The following is a 10,370-nucleotide window of genomic DNA, read 5'->3' as shown; positions in this document are numbered from 1 at the left end:
CAGTTTTGCCAACCATCCCATGCTTTAATCTGTTGCAGCACGCAGCTCAGGACAGCGGGCATTATCGGCTACCGTAAGAGGATTACAGGCAGGCATGTGATCTGCGCACTGCGGGGGGAGCAGGAGGGACGAGGTGAGAGGTGCATCGCGAATCTGGACGTGCAGACAGATGAGATTAGGATGTATGTCTTTCACGATCTCCGTTTGGTCCTTCTGAACTCTAAATTCATTATTTCAGGTCAAGCACATGGAACTTTGCCTGCGTTTTAATTTTCTCAAAGCCTTCAGCTACATTGAACCGACTTATCCAGCAGAGTCCATGGACTTCTGATGTTAATATCGAAGGCCTGGGGTCCTGGAGATTTTTCATGAGGAAAAAATATTTGTAGATTACGAAGGTAATGAACGACAATGAGAAAGTATTCCAGTTATTAAAAGTCCAGGGGGGAGGAAGGAAGGAGATATTTGTACGTAAAGCCTGTCTCATCTGACCTCCTGTTCCTACAGAACAGAGACAAACGCATTTTCAAGAGGAATCGACACACCTAAAGAATTTATGATTGCTGTGTCAACACAGGCCATCCGCCATGCTAACAAAAGATCGCCCAGTGGATGGGGATTATACAATAGTTGCCACGGCCCCGAAAAGTTTCAGCCACCTCTTTAAAGTGAGAGACCTGAACCACAGTAGTTCAGAAGCGTTATGTCATGAAAGGAAGTTTTAAATGTAGGGAATTAGTTTCTCGGCTCTTCACTGCCTCTGCAAGACTTTTGTGTCCAAACACAGATGCAGCATGGCGTCATAGAAGAACAGCAAACAGAGGCAGCAAAAGGCCTGAGAAGAAGAATATGATAAAAAAGAGAAAAAAACAATCCCAGGTGTACAAACCTTGTTGCGACATATCCCAAAAGAGTTGCAGATGTAATCACTGAAAAGGTTTGTTCAACGAGTTAGAGTAGCTCAGTTCAAATGTTAGATGCTTATTTCTTAAAATGGTCAAAACAATATATTCCTTTCCTTCCATTGTATGCACAACGTATGGGTATGCCAAGGTATGCCACACTGAGGCTTTTGGTCGTAATGTAACAAAATGTCAAGACCTTATGACGTGATTTCCTTTGCGAACAGGAAAAAAAAACAAGCAGAAAATGTAGATCCATGTTTGTTCTACAGACAATAAATGTGAATACCACCTCTGACATGCAGATGTGTGACTGTGCAAACTGTGCAAGGCGAGTTCGAAGAGCAAATACTCAAGTTATGATGACTCAGCAACGTAGGTGGTCAGTGTCAGCGTTAATAAATGAAAAGCTTAGTCCCTTCAGATCGACTCGTTGGCATTTAACAAACGGCGGTTCTATGCCTTTCTCTTTTCTCTTTTTTCTAAAAAGACAGTAAAAAGAGTTTTGTGGTCATAACTTTTCCCTTTCAGTCCTTTGTTCAACTGACCGAGCCTCAAACAAAGACATCTACTGTACGAGAGTTGAGCGGGGATGTCGAAATCAAGACAGGGCGACGGCGGACCGCTGAAAAGAGGAGATTCTGATCGGCTTCACGCTGTACGGTATCGCATGACTGCCAAAACAGGAGCGCGGGCAAAGGAGCAAGGGGGAAGAGTGGGCTGGGAGCTTGGCAAGAAGGGCGTGTTGATCTCAGCAAATCAGAGTCCTTACTTGTTCAGGCTGGTTTATACTGCCTCTGCCTCGAATGTTCCCTGCAAATGTCCTGTGGGGAGATTGTGTTCTGGCTTGCATTTTTAGGCCGCCTGCTCTCCCAGTCGCTTACTCGGCTACTTTTACCTCAGCTGCTAGTGAACCTTTTGGTAAAAGATCACTTATCTCAAATTAATCAGGCCAGGTCAACCATCTCTCGAGACAAGAAGAGCCTTTCTCCTGAAACACGAGCGAGAACTAAATAAAAGACATGCAGCTCAGACATGAATCTGGGCGCTTCAGACGACTTGCTGGGCCGACCTAATGTGACTGCCCGATGACTATGCATAACCATTCATGCTCTGAGGTGAGGCAGGACCACTGCAGCAAAGCCACCTGACTGGACTGGATAAATGTAGTGGGAGATCTGGCTCATTTACTGAGGAGAAACATATGGATTAGATGACGACACACAACTGATGCACATTTTCATCCTCGAGCCTGAAGCAAGCTTTTACGAAGCTAATGAATGTTGCACAATGTGAGAAGTTTGAGGCCTCGTAGGCTAATGTCTAAACATTGGTTAAATACGGTAGATGGTTGGTGGCAGGTACATTTTTATTTGACTGTTCAGCTAAAATAAAGCCCACTAGCTTTAAACAGCGGGCTTTATTTATAAGGAGGAAGCCTCTGGCTTCCTGCTTATTTGTCCCACTCTTTACCATTTTTGTATCATTCATTAGCACAATTACAACGACTGCAAGACATATTAGGATTTGATTAACAATTGCATTCACACTACTAAATATACTAATAAAGTTAAGATCCTAAATATTTTTTAGAATATTTCATTTTTGCACTAATTCAGGCTGCATAGTCCTCCATTTCCCCCTTTTTCTTTCAAAAAAATTCAAGAAATTTTTGATGATTATAAATTTATTTCAGCTGTTGGCACGGTTTTACTTTATGACTTAAACAATTAATTAGTCATGACAGATTAAGTTAAGCATTCAAAGCTTTAATTTATCTCAGTTAACTTGAGAAGAACAGTGCGCAAAGAGAAAATGCGATAACATTTAGAGGTTTAAACTCGTTTCAGATTCTGAAACCTTTCTGGAAACACATTTTGAACCCTGTAGAAATGTGCATTTACATTATCTTTGAAAAGATCATTTTCCTTTTCAAATTTTAAAATTAAAACATAAAAATCATTTTTGCTTGAGAGGCTAGCCACGAGGGAACGTGAGTGAAACGGACTATTACCAGCTGAGTCACTGACAACCAGCTACAGGGCGTGTAACATGTTTCCCCCAGATAAAGTACAGCCTGCTCATGCTACATGCTATTAAATTAGCTTAAAATGTCGAGTATTTTAATGTTCAAGCTTCAATGGTCTCCCCCAGCATCTATTCGACTAACAAATCTTGTCAATTATTCTTTATGGAAATTCTCTCTGGGTTCAGAAGGCCACCATGGGGCACTATAAGCAGCCGCACATGTAAAGTCCTGCTAGAGATTATGCAGTGGTGCAAGACACGCAACCACTCTCTGCCCATTGTGTGCTTTTCTGTGTCTGACTATAAATCAAATGAAGAAGAAGGAAAAAAGAAACAGTGGGTGAAAGAGCAAAAGGATTTTCATTAGTGCTTAACAAAAAGAGTGTCAAAAGGTGAATAAGAAACATTAAAAAAATGTTTTTCCAAACATTATTTGGAAGGAAAAAAAAGCCTAATTTCCTGCTGTGATTAGCACCATATGAATAAGGATGAGAGTAACGTAACACATTCCAGTTGAAATGAGCTCTACGGAGCACGAAAAAAAACAAAAAAAAAAACATCCAGCTGATTGTTTTCCTCTCTGCATTGATTGACCTTCGGCTTATGTAGGTTGTTTATTCAGATCCGCACAGTGACACAAACCTTCACGTACGTACAACTCGCACAACGCCGGGACACACGCGCATCGTCACTGTGGCGTTTGTGGATTGTTCCTGTTCCACAGCGCAGCAGTGCGAAGGTCTCGACGCTTCTGTGTTTTCAACCAAACGGGCTTTAATAATGCTGCTTTGACCTCTAGCAGGTAACCGACCCTCTGCCTGCTGCAGAGAGACAGCATGCAGGGGGGGATCCAGTTACGAAACCCTCTGGAGAGGCAGAGGAGGAGAAATGATTTCCATTTGCTCTGGTCCTTCACTTCTATCTGGTAACGTGAGAGCGAGTCGTCTGAAAAACACAAAAGGAGCAACGACAGAATATGAACGTTGACAGACCAATCTACGGATTAATTGCTAACTCAATGAAACATGTATGGTTAAATACGTCACTTATGTGTCAGCATTCCCGGGTACAATTACTCTTTCAACAAGGTCTCGAGAGGAGAAAACTGAGGAGGAATGCAGGATTTGGTAGTACGGCTTTCTGACACATGGTGCATCGTAAATGCGCTTTCTCTGTAAATAAATCCCTTTTGTGGATGTACAGCTGCTTTATGAGCGGCAAATGGAAAAAAAGGACCCTTAACGATGCACAACTATCCAAAGAAAGTTGCAAAAAGAGCTTGTCTTGCAGGTTTCCAGTAAAGAATGGATGACTGTTAAATGGCAAAGTGACACAACGTGACTCAGTTACACATTACAAATGAAGATTTTCTGCTCTCACTAAAGTTTGTTCATTTTCTTTCAAACCGAACGGTGAAGCGCCTTGCTGAAGTGTTCGTACCCCTTCATCTTTTCTAGTCGCCTGCTTGTATGTAATAGATTTTATAGGGCTTTTACGTGACAGACCAACACAATTTTGAATGCAATTTACAATTAAAATCTGAAAATGTTATTTTTTTGTGTGTACTGTTCACCCCATGGGATATGTGGACCAGCTTTGCATGTCTAAAGCCTGTTTTTCATTCAAAATAGTTTGGCCAGATAGACGCAGAGAGTCTGTGAGCAACAATTCTCAGTTCTCGCAAAAGAGTCTCTGCTGGAAAACGAGTCTTTGCCCGTTTCTCAAGTCTTTTGAACTCTCTAAGAGTTTTTTCTTTCAGGATTGCTCTGTAGGTGGCTTCATTCTTCATCACATGTGACAATCTATCCCCTCTGCATGAACCTACCACCGCCATGCTTCGCTGTAAGGATGATGTGTTCGGTGTCAGTTTGTTTTCCTCCACACGCGACGTTCTAAATGCAAGGCAGAGAGTTTTGTTTTGGTCCCATTTGGTCGCAGCAGCTGTGCAGAACAGATTCATGTGGTTTAACAGCCTTTAAATGTGAATGCCACCTCATGATGTGTGCATGATTGCATTGGTGGTAGGTACGTCTGAAGGGCATCCGGTCACGTGTGACACATGTCTCACCTGTCAGGTCTGACCTTGATGTTTATTCACTGACGCTCTTTAACAAAAATGTCTGAAACCTTCACAGGAAATGTATTCTATACTTAGGTTAAAATGCGCTCAGATGAGTCTGTTGACGTAAATAAATTGCACTGGATTTTATGTGCAGCTATCAGAGTACCAGGGTTAAATACAAACGCTTGTCACACTTTGCAGATTTTTCTTTGTGAAAACCTTAAAAATCATTTATCCTTTAACTTGTTGATATCAACGCACTACTGTGAAACACAGAGAGTTCCAACAGAATATGTTAAAGCTTGTCTTAATGTGGCAGAAAAAAAAGAGAAAAGGTTCAGCAGCTATGAAAACTTTACAAATTTCTAAAATAATGTATTCAAGAGAAGTAAAGACAAAATGAACTGATAATTCTTAGAATAAAGACATAGGAGAGACAGAACCATGACCTAAATTGTACACCTATGAGATTATGAGATTATATATAAAAATGCAATTTAGTTTGCAAAACCATGGATGAAGTGCTGAACATCATCCAAGTTTCTTGACTGTGAAGCAACACCATAAACCAGGCTGGATTTAAACGTAAGCTTATGGTCAAAAATAATTACGTATTAGATCTCTGAGCATTTACTAAAAAACTGAGCTGTTTTTACAAGAAAGCTTACAGTAGCCTGACCAAGTGGCTTAGCGACTATGGCACATACCCCACGGACATAAATGCTCTTAGCAGCTTAGTGTTGTTTATTGCCATTGTTACTAAACAAGAAATAAATCAGCAGTCCACTAGTGACGGTTATGAAACGGCTCTAATAGTCTGAGTTATTAATCATCGACAGGCTGCAACAGACACACGCGACGGTTGCACGTAAAAGCACGAGAGCGTGGCGACAAAGTGTAAATGTGTAAATTGGTACGGAAGGCCTTTCATGAGCATGTAATGATCCAAGAGATCAACTGGGTTTACTGGCCTTGAGATCACATCCTGGGCCGACTGTGGGGAAACTGAGACAAGAATAAAATAAATCCATGCATGTGTCCGGATATTTACATGCTTGTCTTGAAGCTTTGGTAGAAAATCCTGTTAAAAATTTTTTTCGTACTTAACAGAAATATCATTATTTTATATCAGGAAAAGTACCATCATGAGAAGGTCGTAATGTTTAAACTATACCACACACATGGACGCGTGCCCAAAACAAGACTAAAACAACTATTATAAAACCAGTAAATGCTCTGCTAGAGTTTACAACTCGGAAATAGGTTTATCTGTCATGCTTTTATCTCCCCGCCCTGCAAAAATACTCATTTACATAACTGTTAATCCCCGTGTCAATAAATGACACAAATAAATCAAAAGCTAATAAATTGTTCAGGTCTCCCCGAATAATGAGACTAGCTGAAAGTTGGGGAGCTTTAAACACATGATTGAAGCAGAAACATTTCCACGGTGACAAATATGCTGTTTAATAGACCAACACTACAGGATGACACAGCATTATTTCCAACTCTGGTTTACATAACAGGGCTCTGACATGACTTGAGTCGACGTGATCATTCACATATATAAACAAAGCAGACACAAACTACTCTGATTTATTACATTACTCGTGAGAATGTGTGCACAAGAGCCATTCAGCACATTTCTCTTCCTTTGTCCACACTCCTACGCTGCACTCTCACCATGACTCAGCAATTTTCTACATCCACCAAAGGCAGTGCTTTTTTTAATGGTTTTTGTAACAGTTTTGAGTTCCCAGAATGAGTTTGCAAAAAATAAAAAATAAAATAAAAAATGTATCCTCCAGTATCTGTTGCTGGTAAAATCAAAGCCTTTTTGCAAACTACTGGTTGTGCTGAACTGATCCTTCATGGATAAGAGATAAATGCAGACATTTTTGTCTAGTTGCTAAAGCAGTAAAGGAGCCATTGATCATAAGACTACCTCCACTATGTTTGAGTTTAGGTCTGTTGTTTTTCTGAAATGCTTTGTTAGTTTCATGCCAGATTTAACAATGGGTATTTTATTCAGATGAGCAGAGTTTCTGCTTCAAAATTAAGTTGATCATGTAAAGTATTTCAACAAAATGAATCTGTGAGAGAAGAAATATATTTTTGTCATGACACTGTATCTACATTTTAATGACCAGTCATCCTTTCTTTCACCTGTCCTGATGGCTGTCCACCACCAGAGACAGTTTAGATATTTAACTTCCTGTGTATTTATGTTTTACTCCAGATATATTCATTGCATTATCAAACAGTAATTTCAACATTTGAGCTATAAATTCCTCCATGTCAGAGGAGGTGGCTTCTAATGATTAATAGTTTTGAATAACATCCGGAATAATGCCGATGTTTACAACAGACCGGTCATAAATTTACATGTCAGGGATGCAATGAAATTACTTTGTACCTTGTAATGATAGATTAGAAATTACCTTAGTAATTATGAGTTTTTTTTTTGTTTTTTTTTTCACAAAATGGCTGGACAGTTCAGACACAGATTTATGTGTGTGTCTTTCAATTCATAGTAAGAGTCTCAGCTCTACAACAATCCTAACCATAGAACCAGAGCTCTATTTGTGTATCAGAATGGCCTAGTCAAAGTGCAAACCTAAATCCAATTGAGAATTTGTGGCAAGCCTTGAAAAGTGAAATGAGGAGCTGCTAATCCACTTTAGCTGCTTTGAATTGTTTTGTTTTTTTAAAATAAAAACCTTTAGCTGTGCAAAGTTTGACTCGACATATCTCAAAGACTTTAAGTTGTGATTGTAGAGAATTCATCCTCAAACATTCATCTAAATAAGAAATTAAACTGAATTAAATTGAAAAATAAGCTGAAATTAAATTTTTGTTTTGAAAAGAATTTGCCAAATACAAATGTGATATTTCGCCAAATTTAGGGAAATTACATTACTTTTTACATGCCATTACGCGGATAAGAAAACATCTAAAGCGGTAAGAAGATATCATCATGGCAGATGCACGGGAGAAAATATGTAGGTCGGCCTTCAAGCCCTCACCTTGCGCACAGACCGCTTGTTTTTATAGACGGGGCTCTACGCTAGAAAAACTCCACGCTGGCATGTTCCTGTGGATTCAGCCATTAAGGTTGTCCTTTCTCACAGGGTAACGCTCCGTTTCACGAAGTCACAGTGATTCCTTGCAATCATTCACACAGGCAGCGGGAACAAAGGAACCAGCTTGACATAACAGACGGGCTGCTGTGAGTTCAGCTCCCTACCAGCCTGGGTTCTGGTCCTGTGGGCTTTCTTTGGTGTTAAAGGTGCTTTTCCCACCAGTTTCTACCAGTGGGACCCGTTGAAAATAAACAACCAAATAAAAAAACAACATTTGGCTTGTTGTTTGAGTGTAAGGTAACTCCAGAGAGCCTTGGATCAGAACGCAAGCACATTTTTCAGATATCGGACTGTAAGCCCTCTGTATCCCGGACAATGAGAGTCCGTCTCAAGTTACAGTTTAAAAGACATCCTGCCAAAGATTGCATGGCAGCAGCCAGGAAGCCTTCTTCTCAGGGAAACGTGAAACCCTTCCACCAGTCTTTCCTTCTCCCTCATTCATTTTTGCTTTTCACTTTCATTCAGACTTTTTTAATCACATACGTTAGAGGCTTATCACAGCTATCTTCGAATAAGAAACAGCGCAGTTGGAAAACGGACACCTTTGACCCCACTCCTTGGTTGCAGATGTTTGGTTACTGCTATCGCTGTCTGGCTTCTCGTGATGTTTGATGTTTCAAGTACAAAACAAATTTAACACGCATTTGTCGATATGACGCTCAGGAGGAGAGCAAATAAACGCTCAAAGGAGGGAGGTCGCATCAAAGTCCAGTGGCAGCGTACAGCTGCGGAGAAATCCTCCGCCTCTCTTCGGTTAGTTTAACTGCCACTCTAATAAAACGCAGTAACCTGGGACGGGATTAGTCCCTGTGGCTTCATTTTGAATGCAGAACACCTTGAACCCATTTGGGATTACATTCACTGATTGTTTCATTTAGGTAGAAGTCATAATTTCTTTTGGCAGCAATTTATTTTGAAGATTTTCAAGTTGCATTACCTTTTCATAATGTATTTATGTGAGTTAAATCTTTTCCGCATCAAACTGTGAAAATACTGAAGACAAATTTCGCTCCATTTGAAGTTGTTTCAAATGTAATTCTGAAAAGTGAGGAATACATTTGTATTCAACCCCTTCTACTCTGACACTCTTGAATAAAATTTAGGGCAACTGGTTGCTTTCTGAATTCAGCCAACTGTTAACCAGATCAACCTGATACTAAGCTTGAAATATCTCATAGAGCCCTGTTTTTTTGTTTTCCATCATTTGAAAACTGGAGCATGAAAACCTACTAAGAGGGATTTAAACTGATCAGTCATGGACAACATAATTCAGAGAAGCAGCCGAGAGGCCCCTGGTCACTCTGGAGGAGCTGCAAAATGAGTCTTTCAATGAGATATTTGTGCACTGGGAAAATCTAGCCTAAAGGAATAGTGACAGGAGGAAAGCTGTTGAAAGAAAATCATGACATCCTATTTTCAGTTTGCCACAAGCTAACAGACGACACAAACCGGCCTCACACATCTTCCTGTTTCTGCGTGTTACCAAATTAAATAAAAATAAGCACTTTCACCTCCCTCGGTTCCATTTAAGAAAGAAAATTTCCATTCGCACAACAGAGGACCGCACCTGACCAGACCGTAGCAGGGTGGTGCACAGAGGGTGTCCTGTACACACGAGGTCAAAATGGTGGTCGATATATGCGGTGGAAAACTAACTGCACATTTCACTGAAACATGGAGGTGTCAGCTTTATTTTGTGGCGATGATCGTCTTCAGCAGGGACAGGGAAGCTGGTCAGAGTAAATAAGTGGCAAGATTGGTGGAAGTTGCATCGTACAATTATATGAGTTAGATCAGAGCATGTCTTAGAATGGCCCAGTCAAAGTCCAGACCTAAATTCAACTGAGAATCTGTGGCAAAACTCGAATACTGACATTGTAGCAGTTCTGCAAACCATTGTATGCAAAACTGAACTGCTGTGATATGTTTGACGTGGTTTAGTTTCTATCTGTAGGGTTCATCATAACTCATATTTACCCGCTCTAATGCTGAGCTTAACTTTAGGAAAGTGAGGCCTGTAGAGCTTTAGATGTTGTTCTGGGTTCTCCTGTGGCTTCCTGGACGACCCGTTGATTAACTCTTCAAATAAATTTGGTTGGTTATTTCTGGGAAGGTCCACTTTTTTCACTGTGGATTACTGGAGTGCAAAACATTAGAGGTTGTTTAGGATAATTGCATTTACTGCAAGATTCTACTTGACGTAGGGCCAGGTTGGTTCAGATAGCAGTTTTATCT

Source organism: Poecilia formosa, unplaced genomic scaffold (assembly GCF_000485575.1).
Source record: "Poecilia formosa unplaced genomic scaffold, Poecilia_formosa-5.1.2 Scaffold31, whole genome shotgun sequence".
NCBI lineage: Eukaryota > Metazoa > Chordata > Actinopteri > Cyprinodontiformes > Poeciliidae > Poecilia > Poecilia formosa.
Note: the sequence above shows the minus strand (reverse complement) of the source record.